The sequence below is a fragment of the Amborella trichopoda genome, chromosome 7 (assembly GCF_054954075.1).
Source record: "Amborella trichopoda isolate Santa Cruz 75 chromosome 7, AtrichopodaSantaCruz75HAP2 v2.0, whole genome shotgun sequence".
Classification (NCBI taxonomy): domain Eukaryota; kingdom Viridiplantae; phylum Streptophyta; class Magnoliopsida; order Amborellales; family Amborellaceae; genus Amborella; species Amborella trichopoda.
Window position 1 is genome coordinate 41,303,007 of NC_142342.1, and position 23,946 is coordinate 41,326,952.

At 33.9% G+C, this 23,946-nt stretch overlaps 1 long non-coding RNA gene, 1 other non-coding gene and 1 pseudogene across 3 annotated transcripts; 1 reads left to right on the forward strand and 2 right to left on the reverse strand.

Moving 5' to 3' along the window:
- Positions 1-8,628: 8,628 nt before the first annotated feature.
- On the reverse strand, positions 8,629-11,344 carry LOC148781429 (uncharacterized). Its single transcript, XR_016058982.1, has 2 exons — positions 10,957-11,344; positions 8,629-9,490 (listed from the first exon to the last, which is right to left on the reverse strand). It is a non-coding gene; the product is annotated as an uncharacterized LOC148781429 (long non-coding RNA).
- A 4,455-nt stretch (positions 11,345-15,799) lies between these two features.
- TRNAD-GUC (transfer RNA aspartic acid (anticodon GUC)) lies at positions 15,800-15,871 on the forward strand. The gene has a single exon. It is a non-coding gene; the product is annotated as a tRNA-Asp (tRNA).
- Positions 15,872-19,032: 3,161 nt separating this feature from the next.
- Positions 19,033-21,646, reverse strand: LOC105421217 (pentatricopeptide repeat-containing protein At2g29760, chloroplastic pseudogene; annotated as a pseudogene). Its single transcript, XR_016059993.1, has one exon. The product of XR_016059993.1 is annotated as a pentatricopeptide repeat-containing protein At2g29760, chloroplastic pseudogene (transcript).
- Positions 21,647-23,946: the final 2,300 nt, after the last annotated feature.

Sequence of the window (23,946 nt, forward strand, 5' to 3'; positions counted from 1 at the left end):
TTCTAGTTCTCACTTACCCTCTTAATCTGATCCTTTCATTTTGCTACTGTATAGCAAGCCATGTTACAAAGGCATGAACTCATGTCTGCATCCATCATGAACACTGTGCTAGCCGTCATGGTACATTATAATTATGCATTAGATAATGGGGAGCACCAAATTAGGTGCTCCTTCCACTGCAAAAACCACTTTTGAGGTGTGGTGGGAACCTAATAAAGTGCTGAATCATTATCTCACACTTGAAAAACAGTTTCCTCTCAAAAAAGAAAACTTGAAATTGATTTGGAGATAAGAAAACGCTCCAAATTTAATGTGTCCAAACATTAAATTTGAACTGTCCATTTTGATGGGTGATATTTTGGTGGAATTTAGAGGTTTTTTGGATCTCCAAATCAAATCAACTTAGAGGGAATTGATTTTAAGGTTTTTTTTTTTTTTTTTTGGGGGGGGGGGGGGGGGGGGGGGGGGAGGGAGATGGAATTTATCAAATCACACTTAAAAGTTGAGCCATTTAGCATTTCAAATTGATTTGATAAATTTCAAACTCATAATTCCTATAAGCCCTTCTTTTTGGTTTAATTTGAATTCACTGCTAAACTAAGCAACCGTGTATCGTTGTTATATCTTTGAATAAACCTGACCTCACGTTTTTTTCCCGAGTCCCCGCCTGTGGGTGACTACGGAACTGTGTACTTGTAATTCCATACAATTTTAATACATATACAAGTTAACCATTTCTCTCAAAAAAAAAAAAAATGGACAATTCAAAATAAACATATGGTGAGATATTAAATTATTCAACTCTTCAATGTAATTTGATAAATTTCCTTTTTCCCTTTTTTGCCTCTGCATCTCAAAAGTAATTTTTGAGGTAGTGGAGCACCAAGTTTTGTGGGGGCTACACTATCTTGCCTTTGTTTAATTTATACACAAATGCATAGCCGGCAGTTGAAACACCTGTTAGGAGGATTTATGTGACATGAAATCAACTTTGATGCATTCTATGATCAATTTCTGTGAAAAAGGGAATTTGATGTAAAAAGTGTCTAATATGACATCCATCGAAATGGACAGTTCCGATTCTGTCTTGGAGTGGATTGTTTTTTGAGGAACTTTTGACCCTTGGATAATTCTTTTCGGGCAAATTTACCAATCCAGAACCCCGAGTTGAATATTTAATATCTCAGCAATGTCTTTTGATTTAATTTCAAATAGCTCATCTATTTAATCAAATTTCAAATAGCCAATCAAACAACACACCATTATGGTTTTTTATATTTGTCAAATCACACCTATGATGAAATGTTAGATAGTTCAACTTTTAGGTATGAATCGTGTGATGCGACAAATTTCCCATTTTTCTTAATTGAAACGAGTGAGATTATCATTTGAGTTTTGGGTTCTTTCATATCCTCTAAAGTCTAAACTATGTGTTCGACCTGCAGGCCTGATTGAACAATTTGGACCCATGGGTCGACCTAATATGTTTCCATACATAAATATATCTGCATATGTATTTTTCATTTTTAGAAGTCATATGTGTGTGTGTGTGTGCATCTTTTACTATACTATACAATGTTCTACATTACAATATTCAATATTACATTACTCCAAACTTATTCCACATTATAGAAACTAACAGAAGAACTATTCCATATGCATCGATATAGTATGCCAGTGCAGATATTGGGCATAACCATCGAGGATAGGGAATGGCCCTATTTATTGCTATGTGTACATGGTGTTAAAGTATACAGACCATAAATGTGATGTTTAAGTGAATCATATCTTCTAATTGCACATTGTGGAGTATTTTAATAGACTTTGCAATGTTGAATAACTACTATTGTATATCATGATGTGGAGTAATAATTTATTACAAAGGAAATGAGACTTTTGTATATGACAAAATATACTGAGATAGGTAATGTACTTCTTATGAACTAAGATACTTAATATTCAAGAACTTGAACTCGGCAGCTGACTTGGTTGCTCCCAAATGTTGAATAACTACTATTGTATATCATGATGTTTATTGCAAAGGAAATGAGACTAGTAGATGACAAAATATACTGAGATAGGTAATGTACTTCTTATGAACTAAGATACTTAATATTCAAGAACTTGAACTCGGCGGCTGACTTTGTTGCTCCCAAAACCAAGTTGCTCATCAAATTAAACACTCATCTTGGAAAAACTCTGGTGAGTTTCTTTTCAAAATTCTGTGAGTCGAGTGAAAAGAAAAGTGTCTGCTGGGGTTCAGACAGGGAGCTCATCATTGATTGTACGTCATTCGAACCGCATCAGATATTCCATTTATATGTTATATTAATTCGTAAAATTATGTATATTAAAAATCTCAGGCACATTCTGAATTTTCAATATATAAAAGTCACCCACTGGATGATTTGTGTTAACTCGGGAATATTTTCTATCTCAGAAATAAGTTTTTATGGACTGCATAATACATATGGCATTTCATCATAGAAATATATCACAGACCTTATCCCCTCCCCCAAAAAAAAACAAGAAAAAAGAAATATATCAAGGTAGTTTGGAAATTGAAAGGTTTATGGAGTATGGATAATATATGCCTCTCCTGGAAAATAATTCATAATTTTCAGAATGCACTATTTGCTATGTTCTTTTTGCCCAACTGCTAAATATTTGCTGAGACTTATAAATTCATCCATTTACATGAGTCCAGCAAGCAGCAAAATCAGGATTTTTCTCAACTAAATACTTGGAATTAGAGTAATGGTGGGAATACATCCTTGAAGGGAAATGAAGTCCACACATGAAAATTTTACATCTTCCCCCAAAACCAGCTAACAAAACATCCAACTTCTTGGCTTGGTGGTTGGGGTACAAAGACTACACATCAATCATATTGAAGGTTCCATTTAAGAGAAAGGAAATAACTAGCAAATCAGCATCTCCTGCCTCAACAATGTAAAATCACACCATGAAATGGTTCCCTCAAACCCTATGTCAAGCATCTAACTTGAAAAAAGCAATCGTAGATCCTATATTTTACTGCTTTTCTTGTCTGCCTCAAATTATGTTTATCAATAACCTCAGCAGTCCCTAAATACAGTCGAGAGTTCCTCTATAATCATCAGCCTGATTGGGACTATTCTAAATGCCCTTACATTCAAATAGGTTTATTTAGGCTTGTCCTGTAAGATTACTACTGACATTCCTGAACCACTTTGTTCTTCAACTAGAACTAGAATTTCAACCTAATGTTGGCGTTCACCTAGTCCAGACAATTGCAAAGCCAACAATCATTAGGGTTCCATGTGACATGGTTGAATGGGTACTCCCTAGAATAACGAATGACTTGCTTTCTAGAGCTATACAGCTACTCGGATAAGGTTAGTGGTATTTCCTGCTCAATGCCTTGGGAAATGTCTCAGTGGGGGGTGATTTTATTACCAGTTTGTAGATCCTCACGGCTGCTAGTTGGAAAATTAATAAATAGAGTGGTTTGAGAATTACCCAAGTAACCATTGTTGACAGAATACAAAAATAGATCGGTTGACAAACTGCCAAAAACCATATGTACCAAAATGTTGATTTTTTTAAACTTTTCATAGGTAATTTTGATTTAGACTTTTATACTGACACGGCAATGTAGCACTATTGTGTTGTCTGTGTTGATTTGAAATTTAGACAGGAATATGCTATTGTGCTAGAAATTGTGTTCCAGACAGTATAATGTCAACTCCTCAATCATCTGATGTCCACAGTGCAATGTCAATAATAGACGTGAGGAGGACCGTTTCTCTACATAAACTAGGATATCAATGAGTTGGGTTCAACTCGGTTATCAATGAGTTGGGTTCGGGTCAAGAGCAACTTAATTCTATACGGTTCTAGATTTGCTTGACCTGGACCTGGACCTGAACCACTTTGCGGATCCAGAACTGGAACTCACTAGGTAGTCAGGTCGACCAGATCCAATTGACACCCATAGTTTGAAGTCCATTTGAGTTTTGGGAGGAGTTGCTGACAGATTGCTCGAAATCAACTCCCCTCAAGTGGCCAATGTTAGCAATCCATCTTTGGACATCTAGAGGTTTGAGGAGTTCTATCAGCCTCAGACCACAATGCTAGCATTGTATCAAACCCGTTTAGAAATCCTCCTCTCTTTCTCTCCCCCCCCCGGAATGAGGGGCAATTGTCGTTCTTTTCTTTGAGAGGAAACTTTATGGAACCCTGTCAAGCCCAAATTACTTGTGATTGTAAACCAAAGCAGGCCATTATACTTTCTCTACTTAAGCTGAAGCGTTGAGTTTAGGAGGAGAATTAGCCCCTCTCTTGAAGGAAAGGATGTGTTCCCCAGGTGAAATCACCTTTCAGTTACTGTCTTCTTGTGTTGCCCAATGTTTATCAGATTTGCTTCGGAGTCTTCTTTCTTTTGGTGATAAAAATGACGTAATTCAGTGCTTCGGCCGATTCGGGGGAAGATTCCAAAATTTTTTTTAATTAAAATTTTAATATAAATAAATTATAAAAAAATATACATATAATGAAAAAATGAAAAATGAAAAAAAATAAAAAATAAAAAATAAAAAAGCAAAAAAATACTTTATATAGATATTTATTTGCTTAAGCAGAAGAGGCCGAAGCTATGGCTGAATTGGCCCGAAGCAGACCTGAATTTGATCAAAGCGGGCTGAATTTGACTGAAGCGACAGTACCGAGCTTTTTTTCACTTCGTTCTAGGCCTAAAATCCGAAGGCTGCCAAAGCGAAGCGAATTTGAGGACAATGGATTGCAGTCCTCTTTTTATTTGGACCTTAAAATTTTAAGTTCGGCTCAAAGTGAAGAGGCATCTCCACGAGGTGTGTATTCTACCTATATTGATGAAATACACGTCTCTACATTTAGGCCTTCAAAACATGTAGTTGGCTATTCCATTTTCAATTTTGATCCAAATTTAGGGGATCGATGAAAATGTGTCATCCAATTTCTGGATATTCAAACAGGCCCTGAAAAAGTTTTAAGGCGTCAACTTTATATTAAAGACCTACATGAAATAATTATTTTAAAGCTGGAAAACACCCCAATTGATCATAAAACATATAGTAAAACTAAAAATTCTACTTTTTGAGCTTTCCTATAGTTTGTTTTATTTTATTACTTTTTGAGCCAAAGTAAAATGGATCTATTCAGAATTGGATTTCAAATGAGTTAGGAGATGTTCTATATTATACATCTATTAAAAAAAAAGTGAGTGGACTCATGAGGCCGGAGGGAATGGGTTGGGGGCCCAGGTGGTTAAAGGGTGCAGGAGCCTCAACACAACAGTCTTACCCTCTATTAACTTGTCCCAAAAAAAAAAAAAAAAACTCTTGAACCCGGAAATTAGATTTCCCTGCCCATCTTGGTTGAACAAATGATGGAAGTCCTCATGGTTGTCCAATCCATTGATTGGATGGTGGTAGTCCACGTGGTGATGGTGTTGGCATGGATCATAATGTATTTAGCCTAGGGTGGGAGTGAGTTGGGACGGGTTGGGTTGGGTCTGGGTCAACCTTGACCTAGCTAGGTCTAAGATGTACGATTTTTAAAAATGCATTACAAGATGTACTATTTTTAAAACTTGAAATCCATTTTTTTTTCTTATATCCATGCATCTTGAGATGGAGATATTGGACACATCAAAACAACCTCTTCTAGTGAAAATTTTGAGGTGTGCCCTTATTTGATTGTTAAGAGCCTCACACTTATATTAACTTTTTCCTATTATATAATTATACATTTTATTAAAATTAGGATATAACATATAAAAAAGAATAATGAAATACTAGTAGACTATATAATGGGTGTAGTTTGTATAGAGCCGAGGCTTTAAACAATCAAAGTACAATGCACCTTCAAATAGTATCGAGAAATGTGGTTTCAATACTAAAAATGTTTGTGATATTTTTAAAATATATTTTTATCTTTAATTATAAAATTTAAAGCTTAAAAAATAGTACAGATCGAGCAGATTTATGACAGCTTAAAAATCTTGAAAATTGACGGTACAAAAATATATTACTTCTAAAACTTGAAGTCTATTTTTTTGTTCATGTCCATACATCTTATGTCGAGATAATCAATTTGAGGTTATTTGGACAACAAAGCAAGCTCTTCTAATAAAGTTTTGATGTGGGCTTTGTTTAGAGCCTCGCTCTATACAAATTTTTTCTTTATATAATACTGAATCTTATTATAATAAAATAAATTGTACATCTAAAATATACTGGTCACAATCGGGTCAAGCCTGGTCTTGAGTCGTGCCGTACTTTTGGATTCTGAACCGACCCCACCCAGCAGGTCTAGAAATAGGACCCAAACGCGGACCCATGTTGGTCAGGTTGCCCTACTTGATATCGAGTCCGTACTTTTGGATTCTGACCCGACCCCACCCAGCAGGTTAAAAAATAAGACCCAAACCCGGACCCATGTTGGTCAGGTGGCGGGTCGAACCGAGCCGTTACGAACCCTTAAATTTTGACCGGACTTTAAAGGGTAGCACCGATATTTCCAAGATTTAACCTCATCTCTATATATCTAGGGTTACACTGAGAGGGGGACAGGTGCGGCAGGTCGCCTCAAACCTCTCTCTCTCTTAGGAAGTAGCCTGAAGTTTCTCTCTCTTTCTCTCTGATTTTACTATCTACTGGCCTCAAAGAGCCATCTCTCTCTCTAGGGGTTACTAATTTTGAAGCTACCTCTCTACAAAGTTGGGTTTGCCAAGGATTTGAACCTTATGGGGATCATTGGGCTTTTATTTTTTTCCTGGGAGATGTGCTCAAATCGAGCTTCTTACCATTGATTGCAATGACTTTCTTTGCGCATCGTTTCTTGTTCTATATTTTTCTTTCGAAATTTTGGCTATGATGAATGTTTGTGCGAATTCGTTGATCTGGCTTCGCGCTGGCATATGATTGCAAAGGATTTCTGAGCCAATTCTCTCTCTCTCATTTTTTTTACCCTTCAAAATATAAACACCTAATTTGCAATTTGGCTTTTTTTTTTTTTTTTATTATCAGTAATTGCATTTTGGGGCCTTTTCATGTATATCAAGGATCACAACTGCGTACTTTTACTTTTGCCTATTTAGGCTATTAACCAGTATTTCTTGCAATTGATGCTGAACTTGAAGGTTCATTGAATTATAGGGAAATTTATGTATAGATCTGAAAAGAAATTCAGCATTACGAGATGGTTGATCATTTGGTTTTGGTACAGGGAGCTCACAATCTCCTTTGTCCCAGGTGGTTGCAAGAGTGTTGTTGACTAAAAAGTCCTTAAAAAAAAAAAATCCTCTAATTTTGTGATTCACCCTGAACCATTTAATTTTGTGATTCACCCTAAACCATCTAATTTATTAAAAAAAATTGCGATCTTGTGTAAATGTAATTGTTATTTTTATTTGTTAGAAGTTTAAAAGTAAACAAATTTATTCTATGATGTTCAAATATTTATTTTTATTTTTTGGCTTCAAATCAAGTGGTTGCAAGAGTGATATTACTAGAATCAAAGTTGAAAAAATAAAATATTTTTTTTTTCAAACTTTATGATCCACCTTAAGCCTAGAAGTAATTGTGATCATTTTGTAATAAAGATGAATGATCTTATAATCCCATTTTATAATAACTTTAAAATATTTTATTTTTATTTTTTGATTTCCCCTTGGATATTTTACATTAATGTTTTAAGTTTGTTATGTTTTCTGTTTTCTTATTTTGCCTCGTGTGACTTTGGAGCTTCGTGTAACTTTAGAGTTGTGTTATTTACCATTTGGGTGGTTTGAAAGTCTAATTTTTTAACCATCTAGATGGACACTTTTATGTTTTTTTACATGCCTCAAATATTCATCCAAAAAAGTTGTTTTTGATGGTGAAAAGCCCCGTAATTGATCACCTCGATCTCAAAAAATGCATATGTCAAAAAACAAAAAAAAAAAAAAAGGAAAAAGAGATTTTAAAGTACCAAAAGGGTTTAGATCTTGCAATGCATTATTTAGAACATCCATTCTCAATATTTTTGTGTATTTGTCGATTTGTTCGAACGGTATTATTGTTTGAGTTTTAGATTTTATAAATAGATGTGAAGTAGTCTTTCAGTTCATCTTTCTGTACTAGTATTATATCTTTAGATGAGTTTTGGAGGTACGCCTTAATTGAATTGTTTAATTGAATTGTTTAAGGTTAACACCTTATACAAACCACACCCATCTTCAAATTAATTGTTTTGGCAATTGGAAAAATCAGGCCCTTAGACCGAGAGTGAAGTAGCGATGCAAAACAGAAAAAAAAAAAAAAAAAATTGAAAATTTCAATGCAAAGTGACACAAAATATGATCCAAAATTAAATTTATTTTTGGGCCTCTACTTTAATTTCTTTAAACTACTGGTGTAAATATAAAATCACAGCCGTCCATTCAGTTAAGAAAATTTTTCGAGGTTGCTTATGATGGAATCAGCTTTTGCATGAAAAATAGCTATGAACCTCAAGCTTCCTTGAACCAATGATGCAAGAACACCTCCGACTCGGGAGTTGCCTTAATTTTTTACTTTTTTTTGTTGACAATATTTAAAACTTTTATTGATAAAGATTACAATCATCGAATCATAACAAAGAAATTATATTGTCAGACACCACCATAGGAGACAGAAGCACCATTTTTGGACAAAACATCAGCCGATTCATTGGCTTCCTAATAGACAATGAACAAAAAAAAAAAATTGAAAATAAGCATAGAATAATAAATAACATAAATAAACATGTTACAAATATATTTCTCATTATTATAATTATTTAATTTTTTATTTTTTAAGATCCCTGAGTTGGACCTCTAACTCGGGCTCGGCAAGCGCCCAAGGCGGAATAGAAACTACTCCGACTTTTCAAACGCTGGTTGAGAGAGAGAGAGAGTCCCTGTTGAAATCATACCTCCCTCTTTAGAGAGAAAGAGAGAGAGAAAGAGAGAGAGAGAGAGAATCATGAGTTGAATGTCTGCAAGAACTTCTCCCTCCTTTCTCGCCATTCCTCAGTAATACGCTTCCTCATATCTCTCAAGAAACTCCCAACATTTTGCTTGCCATGATTAATGAACCCCGCTATTTTTGATCCCACAATCCCCAAATCCTTCCTAAGTTCCCTACCAGTTTTGCCCGCCACTGAAAAAGTGGCACTGTACAACTCTTTGCAGTTTTGTGTGCCCTCATTTGCATCTCCCTTTAGAGCAGTGATCATTGTCTCAAGTTTTCTTATCATTTGTTCAATCTTTTCTTGTGATTTTCTTCTCTAACTCATTTGCCATAGCCTTGCCTTGACCTTCTCTCCCAAAGACTGGCTTCTGTCTACTGTTTGATTCACTGGAAGTTGTCCAGCAAATTTCTCAGCATTTCATTTGTACATGAGCATTCATCAACTGCGTCCTTGCTCTGCTTCTCAACAATAAGTTCTTTGATGCCTCATCCTTGGCCTGTGAAATTTATCAAAGGAAAAAGTTTATATAAAGGCGAGACCCTTAACAATCAAATAAAGGTGCACCTAAAAACGGTCACTAAAAGGAGTTGTTTCCATACCATAAAAATCTTCAAATTGATCATCTTGACCTCAAGATGTATAGACACGATAAAAAATAGATTTCAAGTCTTGGAAATAGTGCATCTTGTAATACATTTTCGGATTGTCAACTTACAAGTGTTTTAAGTATTCATAGATAAGCTTGATCTCACTATTTTTGAAGCTTTAAGCTTTATAATTAGAGATGAAAATAAATTTTCAGGCCATTACACACATTTTCAATATTGAAAGATCTTTCAACACTATTTGAAGGTGCGCACCTTACTTTGATTGTTCGGGCCCGGCCTTATATAAACCACATCCTTTATCAAAGAGTGTGGTTTCTATTATAAGGTTGGAACCTTAAACAATCCAATTCCGTCGCATTTCCAACTCCAAATTTTATCATAACATGTAATTTTGGTGTACTTTATCAAAAAGTGTGGTTTCTATTATAAGGTTGGAACCTTAAACAATCCAATTGTGTGGCATATCATATCATAACATGTAATTTTGGTGTAAAAAATTCTTAGGATTATCTCAAAATCCATTTTCATATCTAATTATAAAATTTCAAACTCCAAAAATGGTTAAAATCGGCTAGATCTATAAATATCTATAAATATATGAAAATCTTCAAAATAATCGGTCTAGATAATATGTTGTAAGATGCACTATTTTTAGGACACTAAATCTTTTTTTTTGTTTTTCATATTCATATATCTATGTGCTATATGTTGAGATGATCAATTGGAGGGTTTCTCAACATTAAAACAACATTTTCCAATGAATTTTTGAAGTGCATCTTTAAATCTACATTTTAAAGTTGCAACCTTATATAAACTTTTTCCTTTATCAAAATACTCATCACAAATAAAAGAATTTTGACATTTTGCCCATTCGCCACTATTCCATCTCAAATGAATAGAATGTTAGGAAGTAAATCTCATTTTGTCAAGCTTCCTTCATCAAATTCAAAAAAAAAAAAAGAAAAAAAAAAAGAGGCACTGTTTCATATAATGAAAGCTCCAAATGAAAAATGTAGAAGACCCAGAAATTACGATATATAGATAAAATTCAAATAATTGAATGACAAATCCAGCTTAAAGAATTCTCAATTTGCATGTACGAACCTTGATGAATAATTCTATAGACAAAAAAAAAAAAAATCCTTCGAAGCACAAAGAAATTGCTTTATCCTTCAAGAACAATTTTCAAGTTCCCTCTATTCAAGGCAGAAAAAAAATAAACAAATTCAGAACAATGCGTAACTAATAACTTCACTTATATTGAAGGAACAAACACAAACCAATAATTCATCCACACGAGTAAATAAAACCCTAGAATTCGCAAAGAATTAGGTTAGCGAACAAGAATCCTCACCCCCAAATTCACGCCTCTTATGTCCGGAATCTGGTGATGACCAGCCGGAAAATAAGATTTTCCGGTGAGTTACGAAAGAGTTCTGAGCTGGATGAGTCTGATTGAGCAGATGCAATTGGGACAGGAAGAGCGAGAAACACACTCCATTGTTGAAGAATTACAGTTCAACAGAAGTTGAAAGCGCCATTAACAAAGAATTAGGGTTTGTAGGGGATGACAGAGCCAAGTTCAGTGACTGAGGAAAAGTAGACAGTGCGTGTAACGCGTATAGAGCACGCTAGGACCTACAAGCTACATTATGAGCAGAAGACCGAACCGGACGGGACCGGACCGGAATACGGACTTGCTCGTTGGATTGATGGGTGCCTTGTCTTGTTTGGTTTAAAATAAGGAAAAAGTTGCAATCTTAAAATGTAGAAGTAAAGATGAACTTAAAAAATTTGTCGAAAAAAGTTAGTTTTAATATTAAAAAGCCCTCTGATTGATCATCTCGATGTTAAGATGAAAAAAAAACAAATAATTGAGTCCCAAAAACAAACAATGCATATTGGAACACATCATTTAGACCATCCATTTTCAATAGTTTTATATGTTTATAGATCTACTTGATTTTAATTTTTTTTGGAGTTTAAAATTTTATAATTAGAGATAAAAATAGATTTTCAGATAATCTTAAGATTTTTTTACACGGAAATTACATGTTATGATATAATTTGGAGGTATGCCTTAATCGGATTGTTTATGGTTGCAACCTTATATAAACCACAACCTTAAAATAAAGAATATGATTTGGTTTGAAACGGGAAATATTTGTCTCATCGGACTATCTAGTTTTGATTGGTTCAACTCAATAGAGTTGATTTTTGTAAGGGAAAAGTTTATATGAGGTTGCATCATTAAAATGTAGAATCACAGATGCACCTCAAAAATCCATTAGAAATATTGTTTTAATGTTGAAAAAATACTCTAATCGATCATCTCGACATCGAGAAGTATGAGTATAAAAAAAAAAGTTTCTGAGTCTCGAAAATAGTACATCTTGCAATACATTATCTAGACCATCTATTTTCAAGCTTTTCATGTATTTATAGGGCTACATAATTTTAACTATTTTTGGAATTTAAAATTTTCTAATTAGGTATGAAAATAGATTTTAAGATAATACTAAAAAATTTTTACAACAAAATTACATGTTATGATAAAATTTGAAGATGTGCCTTGATTGGATTGTTTAAAGTTGCAACCTTATAGAAACCACACCCTTTCTTAAATATATTCATATTTGTAAATTGTTATTTTTATTTTTATATATTTTTTAAAAATTTAGTCCAACCAGATAGACCCACAATCAAATTGGTTTTGATTTGACCAAACCTTTCACCAGATTAGTGCCCTATTTAATTTTTATAAATATGCAAAAGCTTTCTAAAACATAATAAATGTTGGCCTTTTTTTAGTTTAGGACCCGGTTCCTATGAGTACATGGACTGACATGTAGAAATGCAGACCCCTTAGTAATTTATTTTTGAAATAGATTTTAATCCTAATTTTTAGAGAATATATAATCTTTAATAAGTAGATTATTAATATGTTAAAATAAATAAATTTTAAAAACTAAAAATGATATTTTTTGGAGAAAATATTTGAACCGTTGATTTTACTTTTTTTTTGAAGGAAGTGTGTATTTAGAGAAAATATCTCCATAACTCCTATTTTTAAGTTTCATTTTACAATAGACCAAATGTTTTAAAAGATATATCGGGGAATAAAACTTGTAGATTTTATTTCTTCTAACCCCCTGAACTAATTTAAACCTAGTTTTTTAGGCCATACAAATCATGCCTTTTTTAAAAGCCATCATCCCAAACTTCTGGAGAGAAAGAAGAGTTTAATGGAGGTGAGAGGTTACTGAGAGGAGAGAGAGGTGTTGGGAGAAACACCGGGGGAGAGAGAGAGTGACAGATGTAGGAAAAAAGCGAAAGAGAGAAGTTTGGGATATACATGTGAAGAGAGAAAGAATTGAGTTTAGAAAGATCATGTCTTTCTCATATTTGTTTAGGTTAAAAAATAGGTTTACAATGGTTAGAGGTTTGGAGATATATTTTGAAATTTTGAATTTATCAAGAAATGAAACTTAAAAATAAAGGATATGAAGATATTTTTCCTATTATTTATAGTATAGATCTACACTTAATTTGGTGGATGGTGTAGATCTCCAAGCTCACATAGTAACACGTGCGGGCTTGGATGCAACAAACAATTCTCCTATAGTTTAGGATGAAGTTTCTATAAAACCTAGGCTTTATGAAAATAAAATAAAGATTCATCTCAAATCTTCATTTGGAAAGCACTTTTGACAACGGAAATCTCCACAGCGGCTCTAAAATCAATTTCTAACACCGAGAATAAAATTTGGAACTCAAAAACTATAAAAATCTTGCGGATAATGTTAACACTTAATCTTAAGGCGAAATAGATACTCTAGATAATTTGTTACAACGTATACTATTTTTGAAGCTTGAAATCTTAATTTCATTTCATAACCATAATGTTCAAGCTGAGATGATCCTCTTAAAGGTTTTCTAATGCTTGATACAAATTTCAATGAGTTATGAGCTCAGGCGTTACTTATTTTGATAGGGTGCAGCCCTATCACCCCATTTTCCTTTAGTTTATGGCTCCTTGTATACATCTTTGTATGGATAACTTAAATTTCTTTAATTAAGAAAAATGATTTACAAGTATGTCTTGTAATTTATTTACGTAAGTGTAAGGTGTCAAGTTTAAATCATCAAACTAAGGCATAGCTCCAAACATGTATTCCATTGTTGGAAACCTTTCCGATAGTATGAAAATCTATTTTAATATTAGGATTGTATATATTGGGATCATTTATCTTTTATATAAGGTGGTCATAATTCCTTACAACTATTTGATGTGAAATTTGATAGTTTGGATGTGTCACAAAGTTCGAGAAAATTTATCTTGAAGTTTGAGCTTGTTTAATAGAATAATTGCAATCACCCAACTTTATTTCAATTTTTTTTTTTTCAAACTTTGTGACACATTCAAGCTATCAACTTTCACATCAAATATTTGTAAGGAATTGGGACCACCTTGTATAAAAAGTAAATGGTCTCATTTAATACATTCTTTTTAATTTGTAAGTGTGAATTTCAAAGATAAAAAATGGTGCGTAAGCTATATTATGTTGCCCTTTGTAGTTTCTGACTAATGACCATATTGCATACATTTTTTTGATCTATAAATGTGATTTCCTTAATGATACAAAATGATTTACAATTATGTGTTCCAATTTATTTACAAAAAAAATGTGAGGTTTGAATGAGGCGCCAATTTTAAACCATCAAAGTAACCCGGACCTCCAAATCATTAATCTGGACCTCCAAACCGTGTTGATGCGGTTCTATGGCCAGAAACCTCTGTCATGACCAAAAAAATCTAATTTCACCTCTATCTATGAAATTTAAAGTTAACTATGGTACCGATTGAATGTATATATGAACACTGAGAAAATTTTATAAATAGAGGGCTGGTTGCATGAAATCTTTTTCTTTTCTATACTCATGTATCTCAAAGTTGAAAATGATTAATTAGAAGGTTTTTCAATATTAAAACAACATTTTTCAATGAAATTTTAAGGTGCACCTTACTCCTATAGTATAAAATTGACACCGTATATAAACTTTTTTCTTTACAAAACATAGCCTCAAACTTTGCAATACTGACTGTTGTTCACGAGCGAGGAGAGTCCTGCCATTGTGACCTAGGGGTGGCGACGAGTCAAGTTGGACTCGAACCCCAATCCGGACCTGGACCCAACTGGACCCAATTGGACTCGGACCCAACCCAAAAATAAAAAATATATATTGAAATATTATGTTAATTATATACATATATTATTTAAATATGGAAAATGCTGAGGTTAGCCCACTAGCTCATATCTACATATGATCCCAACGGCCCAGATTGAATCTGGACGGATCTAACCGTCACGACTTCATTTCGTATTTGAATTTGAATTTATTTCATGTAGTATATATTGATTACATATTATATATAATATATATTTATTACATATTGATCACTGAAAAAGTATTGCTTTATGTGCCTAATCATTTTCTCCGAAACCCAATTATGCTTATAACATTATTATTATTATTATTTTTTATGAATATAAAAAAACAATACATATAAATTTTTATCATTTTTCACATTTTTTTTTATTTTTTTCAAAATTACATTTTTTCAAAAAAAATCGGGGCACTAATCGACCAATCTAGTCGGACTCGGTCGGACTAATCGGTTCGGGCCAAGACAGACTAGTCGACCCAATCTGTTGTTTTAAACATTGGGATAAACATACATTAATTGAGCGAGAGAGAGAGAGAGAGAGAGAGAGAGAGAGAGAGAGATGTCTTTTCATAATGGAAAAAGTACAAGGTGGCCATTAGAAAAGATTGTTTTAATATTAAAAAACCTTTAATTGATCATCTCGACACTGAGATGTATGAATATGAAGAAAAAAATTATTTAGAGTCCCATAAATAATGCATCATTCAATACATTTTCTAGATCTATTTTCAAGATTTTCATATGTTTATAGATCTACTTGATTTTAACCATTTTTGGAGTTTAAAAGTTTATAATTAGTTATGAAAATAGATTTTGAGATAATCTTAAGAATTTTTTTATTAAAATTATATGTTATGATAAAATTTGGAGGTATGGATTGATTGAGGTTGCGACCTTATATAAACGGCACCCTTTCATAATCATTGAATAGTCTATTATAAATTTAAGGCGCAACGTTGTCATCGAAGTCGTTGTAGTATAGTGGTGAGTATTCCCGCCTGTCACGCGGGTGACCCGGGTTCGATCCCCGGCAACGGCGCCTTTTTTCCGTATCCGTATAAATATATTTTATCTTTTATCTTAGATGGATGTAATGGGCATGAAGAAAGTAATTTTTTATTTTAAAACTTCATATATTTTATATTTTATCTTCTATCTTAGATGGATGTAATGGGCATGAAAAAAGTAGTTTTTAATTTTAAAACTTCATATATTTTATCTTTTATCTTAGATGGATGTAATGGGCATGAAAAAGTAATTTTTAATTTTAAAGTCTATTTGGGTATAATTTGTTTAAGGCTGAGATCCTAAACAATCAAAGTAAGGTATACCTTCAATATTTAATAGTGTCAAAATATGTTGTTTTAGTATTGAAAATATTTGCTATTGCCTAAATATTTATTTTTATTTTTAATTATAAAATTTAAAGCTTCAAAACTAATATACATTGAGTAGATATATGTACACTTGAAAATCTTGAAATTCAACGGCCTAGAAAATGTATAACAACATGCACTATTTCCAAGACTTGAAATCTATTTTTTCACATGTCCATACATGTTGAAGTTGAGAAGATCGATTTGACGATTTTTAGGGCATCGAAAAAACCTCTCCTAGTGAATGTTTGAGGTGCCGCTTGATTTGATTGTTTAGGGCCTCACCTATATATAAATTTTTTCCAAGTTTATTTTATTTTTTAATTATCTTTATGTAGTCCAAAAAGATATGGGTCTCATTGTTTCACCGAGAATATGACCTTTAATAGAGCAGAATGGAGAACCAAGATTCATGCAGCCAACCCTAATTAATTGGAAAAAAACTAAAATTATGATAATTATGATATTACTTATCATTATATTAGAGATTCCATATGCCTAAAATATTAGATTCAAAATCCATCTAAAAATAAACAATGGAGTGAGGATATAGATCAACAAATGAGTTAGCCAACTCATATTTTTACAAAAAGATTATGTATATCTAAAATATTAGATTCAAAATCCATCTAAAAAATAAACAATGGAGATAGGATGTAGATCTACAAATGAGCTAGCCAACTCATAACCATGTCCCCTTTTTTAAAATAAATTCAATTATAACTTGAAGGTGTCTCTTTTTTTCTTGTTTTTCCTTAATGAAAGAAAATTGATAAAATTACACGTATGATTTGAACCATTTAACATCTTTTACCAATACTTTCTTGTTATCCAACTTTAAATTCCCATGATTCTTTTGATGAAATTTCAAATAGCCCGACACAAAAAAAGGGATTTTAAAATTGGCCAAAACACAGCTAGGGTAAATTGTTAAAAAGTTTAAATATTAAATATATTTTAATAAATTTCATTTTGATAAATTCAAACTTCTCATTTCGAGTTCCAAGCCATCTCTCTTCAGTTATTTGTAACCATATATATTTGAGTGTTGTTCTAAGCCTTTCTCACTCATGGGTGGACTGTGTGTGCCATGTCGCCCATGTCAATAGTGATTAATTTTATATTTTAGATCATTAGCTCAAGATTTTTATTTTGATAATTTTATTTATTAATTCAAATTTATTTTCCATCTACCTCTCAAGTAAAAGAGTTAATTTTTTTGGATAAAAATGCCCTCTTTCCATCCACGTTTCTCTCCGATCTTAACATGCTCCTTGTTTGTGCCGGTCTGACACAAGTTCGGGAAAAATGTGTCACACCAGCTTTTGGATTCCAACACATTTTGTGCTAGAACCACTTATGGGACAAAAAATGTGCCAATCTAGCACAAAATATGCTAGACCAACTTTCGGGCCCCAAAATGTGCTAGACTAGGTTTTGCTGCAAAACGGGGCGTTACAGCACAAAATGTGTCAGACTGGCCTAGACAGTGTGAGCATTACAAGAAGGAGAGAAACATGGGTTGACAAGGGGGATATTTTCGTCCCGTAAAAATAACTTAAAATAGTATTGGAGTTAATCATGTGCTTTAAAAAGTATTTTATTTTTTATTTTATTTTTTGGGCGGGGTAAAGGGCTGTTATCTATGGTTTTCCCTTTTTCTTTCTTTCTTTCTTCTTTTTTTTTTTTTTTTTTTTTTTTTTTTTAATTTTTTTCCCTTAAAGACAAATTACCTCTCCTTTCATTTATGAGAAGCTTTTATATGTGCGATAGTCACGTACTTTTTCCTTTGGTAGTCACATACTTCTAAAATGGTGAGCAATCCTTACAATCCCATGTTATTGAATTTCATTTTGAATGATTGATTATTTTATTTTATTTTAAGTTAAGTGAGATAGACATCTTCTATCCATGATAGACACGCAATTTAAGACGTTATGTTGTAACGCCCTGTCACTCTGACGACCTAGCCCTTAGCATATTCCTTCGAGCCTTTAAAATCTTTGATCCACACATTCTAGAGTTCTTTTCCAGGTAGTTGAAATCCTAAGTCATTTCGTTTTTCTTTCAAGAAGTTATCAAGAAACATCCCCAAATTTCAGCCCCTAAAAGTTCCTCCAATATGGTTTGTCTACGGGTCCTGCACCACTATGAAAGTAGGCCATGTCGCCTTCCATTCAATTATTCATTCTGGGAGGGGTTTTGAAACACTTCCAAATCAATTTTTGTCCCCACATACTAGATTTGGAGATACTAAAATGGTGTAAATATGACATATTCGTAGAAAATCAAAAGTTACAGTAAAAAAATAATTGTACATAATGGGCCAATATTTAGGACACCAAATCTTTTTTTTTTTTCTCTTTTTCAGAATTGTGGAAGTCCATGGATTGCAAAATTTAGGGTCCTTAATCCATTTCTCTACTAAATTCTCTCCATATATAAAAAAAAAGTTCATGGGCTAGTCTTAAGAAACCATGTGAGATACTCTTCTTGTTCAACTTTTAGATCATACGGTCTCAAAGAGGGCGAGATCCCTTGGTAGAATTGGGGGATACTCATATTGTTTAACTGTTCTTGCATCTCTGTACATTTCTTAACTAAAAATTAGACACGACACAGCTGGACTGGGCTTGAATGGGGGCAGACCGCCTTGTCAGGGCCAAGGTCGGGCCATGGGTCAAGGCACAGCTTGTTTTTTTTTTTTTTTTTGAAAGTGTTCAACCTTGGATTAGTAATAGAGCCCTATTCAATCCCTAAGCCATTAATATTTGGGAAAGTAATGAGTTGGCCAACTAATGTGTCTGTCCTAAATTTCAAGAGATTTGGAACCTGAAATGCATCTGGAATAACTGTAATTCTATTTCCACATTAGATCCATAAATATGGAGTTCCACAAATATTGCAAAGCCAATGATCTTTACAAAATGGAAGCAAATGGTTAAACAAAAAACAGTTAACGATAGACCATTTTCGGTGTTTAGAATTTAATTTCTCCCAAATCATAATCATTGTGGTCGAGATGATAGACCTATAAAATTTTGGATCCGAAATTCATCTCTAAGACTTTGGAAGATGGAGTTTGCTTCTGTAGTAGTACATTTAAATGGTTAGTGCTGCAGCCCTCAACGCCCTAACCGCTAAGGCAAATGCCAATGCCATGGCCAAATACCATCTTTTCTCTGATAAAAATTAATATAACATTAGTCCCGCTGTGACCCCGTGGCCAACAGATTCAAACTCCATATCTAACCAAGAAATCATAAACCCCCCCTAACTTCTTTCTCATATATTGTGTTCAATCTTGGGTTCGTCGACCTTGTCATCCACCTCAATCGAGCTACAACCAGGAGCCTTCTGCACATCGCCATCCTTCATCAACTTCCTGATGCTCATTGCATCTTCCCACCTACCAGCCGTCGAATAAACATTCGATAACAATATATAATTCCCACTATTGCTTGGCTCTAACTCTAAAAGCTTCTCCATGGTGATCTCAGCTAGGCTTACATTACCATAGATTGCACAAGCACTTAACAAGGTTCGCCAAACCACTGGGTCTGGCTGGATGGGGATTCTCTCAACGAATTTATACGCACTGTCAAGGTCCCCAGCTCGACTTAAAAGGTCCACCATGCAACCATAGTGCTTCATATCAGGCACCACCCCATAGACCTCCTCCATGCTTTCAAAGTGGAGCCACCCCAAATCAATTAAACCTTTGTGAGTACAAGCAAACAGGACACCAAGGAAGGTCACCCCATTAGGGCGAACTCCGCTTTCTACTATCTTCGAAAAGAATTCTAGAGCTTCTCTAGCATGCCCATTGAGGGCCAATCCTAAAATAATAGAATTCCATGTTAGTAAGTCCTTCTCTATCATGCCCTGAAAGACTTGCAGCCCCGACGTGGTGTCTCCACACTTGCAATACATGTCGATTAACGCATTGCCTACATGTATATCGGGTCTTAAACCACACTCATCTATACAAGCATGGACCCACCGGCCTATGCTTAGAGCCCCTAGATGGCCACAAGCTGATAGAACGCTCGCAATCGTGAAATTGTCAGGCTTCACTCCTTTGAGCCTCATCTCTCTAAAGAGGGTAATGGCCTCAGAGAATTGGCTTGCTTGGGAATAACCAACAATTATAGCTGTCCAAGAGATCAAGTCTTGTTGGGGCATCTCATCAAATAGCGATCGAGCCTTATGCAAGTTCCCTGCCTTCGCATAAGAAGTGATCAGAGCATTCCACGAGACCACATTCCTATCAAGCATTTTGTCGAAGACCCTTTGGGCCTCCACAGTCAAGCATTGTCGACCATACATGTCTATCAAAGTGTTGCCAAGATAGACATCTATCCTTACTTTTCTCTCTTCAATATAGTCGGCCATGGCCTGACCAGTTGCCCAATCTTGCAAGCGAGTGCAAGCTGAGACCACTTTAACCATGGTGACTGAATCAGCTTCCAAGGCCTCAGCCTGCACCTTATAGAACAAACCCAACACCTCTCTGGACATATTGGCATGGCTATAACCTGTTATCAAAGTGTTCCAGGAAACTATATCTCTATTATGCATTTCATCGAATACTTTTTGTGCATAATTCAAACAACAGCAATTCGAGTACATACTTATCAGCACATTTTGAACATAGAGGGTTGGGTAAAACCCAAGCTTTAGTGCTTGGCCATGGATTTGAAGGCCTTCGAAAAGAGCCGGGATGCGAGCGCAGGCAGTGAGAACAAAGGGGAATGTATAATTGTCAGGTGAGAGAGAGCTTCGATGCAATTTACAGTAGAGAGAGAGAGCTTCTTTGGGTTTGCTGCTTTGTGAGAAGCCTCTGATCATGGTGTTCCATGAATGGATACTGGGGTTTTGAATTTGATCGAAGATGAGGTGCGCATAGGCTAAAGAGACTGTGGACATGGCACAATAGCTTAGGAGCTTGGCCATGGCAGATGACTGTGTGTAAAGGCCTGTAACAATAAGATGGGCATGTATTTCCCTTACGGTTTTCATGGAGGTTGGGGCATTGGAGGTGGCTCTGTGCCATGGTAAAGAGTCTAGGAATTGGGGTTTTTCTTTTGGGTGATGAGAAGGAGGGCATTGAGAGTGGGCATGGTTTGGTCAAGTTCTTGAGGGAGTGATGGAGTACAGAGAGAAAGAGGGATGAAGGCCATGAAAAGTAGATCATTCGAATGGATTTCTCTCACCGTCACGGTTTCTAATTTTCTCCGACTCCGAGGACAGTGGAAATCCCCGTTATTTTTTTTTTTTGGGAATATATAACGGAAAAAAAACTATATCAGGATAAGGCCCTGAAGTCCTGAACAATCAAACTAAAACTCACCTAAACAATTCACTAATAAAAGAAATTGTTTTGATACCTAAAAATTCTTAAATCCGATCCTCTAAACTTTGAGATATATAGACAAAAAAGAATTGGACTTCAAGTCATGAAAAATAATACATGTTGTAGTTAATTTCTCTCTCGAAAAAAAAAAAAAAGTATTTCTTGTAATGCATTATCTGGACCGTTAATTTTCAAGTGTTCATAGATCTACTTGATTTATATTATTTTTGAAGCTTTAAATTTTATAATTAGAGATGAAAATAAACTTTTAAGCCATCACAAAGATTTTCGATACTTGTTCAAAAAACCGATATCTTTCAACACTGTTTGAAGGAGAGCTTTACTTTGATTATTTAGGGCTTCAGCCTTCTACAAATCACACCCATATATAATTCATGAATATGTAAAAGAAAAAATTTGAAAAATTAAAAATGTTAATTTTACAAAAAAAATATTTAGACCATTGGATTAAGTTTTTTTTTTTCTTTTTTTTTTTTTTTGAGGAACCACCCATTTGCATCTATAATGTATGCCTCAGGTGATACAAATGTAGAAATGTGTCCACAGATACATGCAACAATTTTCTTTTGTCAAAGGTGAAAATTTGAAAATCTGGGTTTCATTTTATCAGAATATGGGATTAAAAAAACTTAGAAATCATTTTTTTTTGCGGTAGTTGAGCTATTGGAATTGAATTTGAAATGTAGTGTTGTTAAGATCAATTGTTAACCAACCAAGTAGAAGCTCGATTAGAAACTATCCTTCGAATTTGTTTGTTTCTTTTCCTTTGTTGATTTCTTATGAAATTTCCTTTGTTGATTTCTTATTTTCATAAGCTCACAAGGCTTATGAACTGGGTGAATGTGAAAAATGTACAAAAGGTACAAAAGGAAAAGATAAAGGTTTGTTTGGATGTGCTTCTTGTCACTAGTAATTTACAATTTCTCAATATTACTGAATATATTGATTTTGACTCTTTTCTATCCTTCTTCACAACTCACAACTCACCCATATTACAGTGAGCAGTGATCTAATGCAACAGATGTATCATAGTATAATGCAACGACACTTTTAAAAAATTTTATTTGTGGTATTTGTATGATCCAAAAATTTGCACACGCACTCTCTTCATCTAAATAATCAATCCCCTAAAAAAACAAAGTTTCAATTGAACCCTAGATATGGTCAAAATGAGTCCCCTCCAACAACGAATCTAGACCATTCATTTGTAGAATTTAAAGATCTTAGCCGTTACAAACTCAAAATCATTTTTTTTTTATTTTCTAAAATTGTTCATCTAATGATAATAAATCCAACTAAAAAAAATTGAAAATAAAAAACTCCTTCTAAGACCTAGATCTAACCATCTTATCAAAATGGACGGCCTACATTAATTGGGCTAAAAAAATACTTTCTAGGTTCCATTTTTTCATTTTTCTTTTTTGTGATTTTTCATTAGAATGAAAAGAATGTATATGTCAAAATTTGGATCAAACAAAAGCCCCTAAATGGTTTTTGAAAATTGTACTTGGAACACACTATTTGGATTGTCCATTTTCAATATTTGTATGTTTTTATAGATCTACTTGATTTGAACCATTTTTAAAGTTTAAAATTTTATATTAGAGATAAAGAGTCCCTCACTATCTTAAAAATACCGAACACCAAAATTGCATCTCATGACAAAGTTTAGAGGTGCACCTTATTTTGATTATCTAAGTCGGCCTTAATTGTATTGCGGAAAACAGCACAAAACTTGAAACAAAGACTCTCTCTCTCTCTCTCTGCCAAAAACTGGTTCACCATTCTCTCCCTATATGCCTGGTCCACCTCTCTTTCTGTTTCTCCAGAAGCCAGCATCCATCGCATATCTTCATTGTCCCTCCACCCCTCTCCCCCCTTTGATTTCGTTTCTTTATGTGTAGAGGTTCTCTTTTATTCGTACAACACCATTTCTATTTCAATGCCTTCTTTTCCTTCACAATATCTCTCATTCCTTCTAATTTTTTCTGGTCTTTATCTCCACAAATATTTTCCATTCGCATTATTTTATTTTCCAGTCCCTACTTTAAAAATACCCATTTGACTCGCCAATTAAAGAAACATTGAGAGAGAGTAGCATACAAGGATTCGTTAACCAATCCTAATTAATTGGAAAAAAGCTTTAACCCTAATTAATTGGAAAAAAGCTTTAACAATGATGATGATAAGAGAGATGATCGATTATGTGTGTTTTTGTTTGTCTATGTTCTAGCACTCGAAAGATAATTTATGAAAGACCAGCTAATTTGTTTGTCTATGTTCTAGCACTCGAAAGATAATTTATGAAAGACCAGCTAATTTTCTTTTGTTGAAGTCCGTTGATTAGGATCAAATTGTATT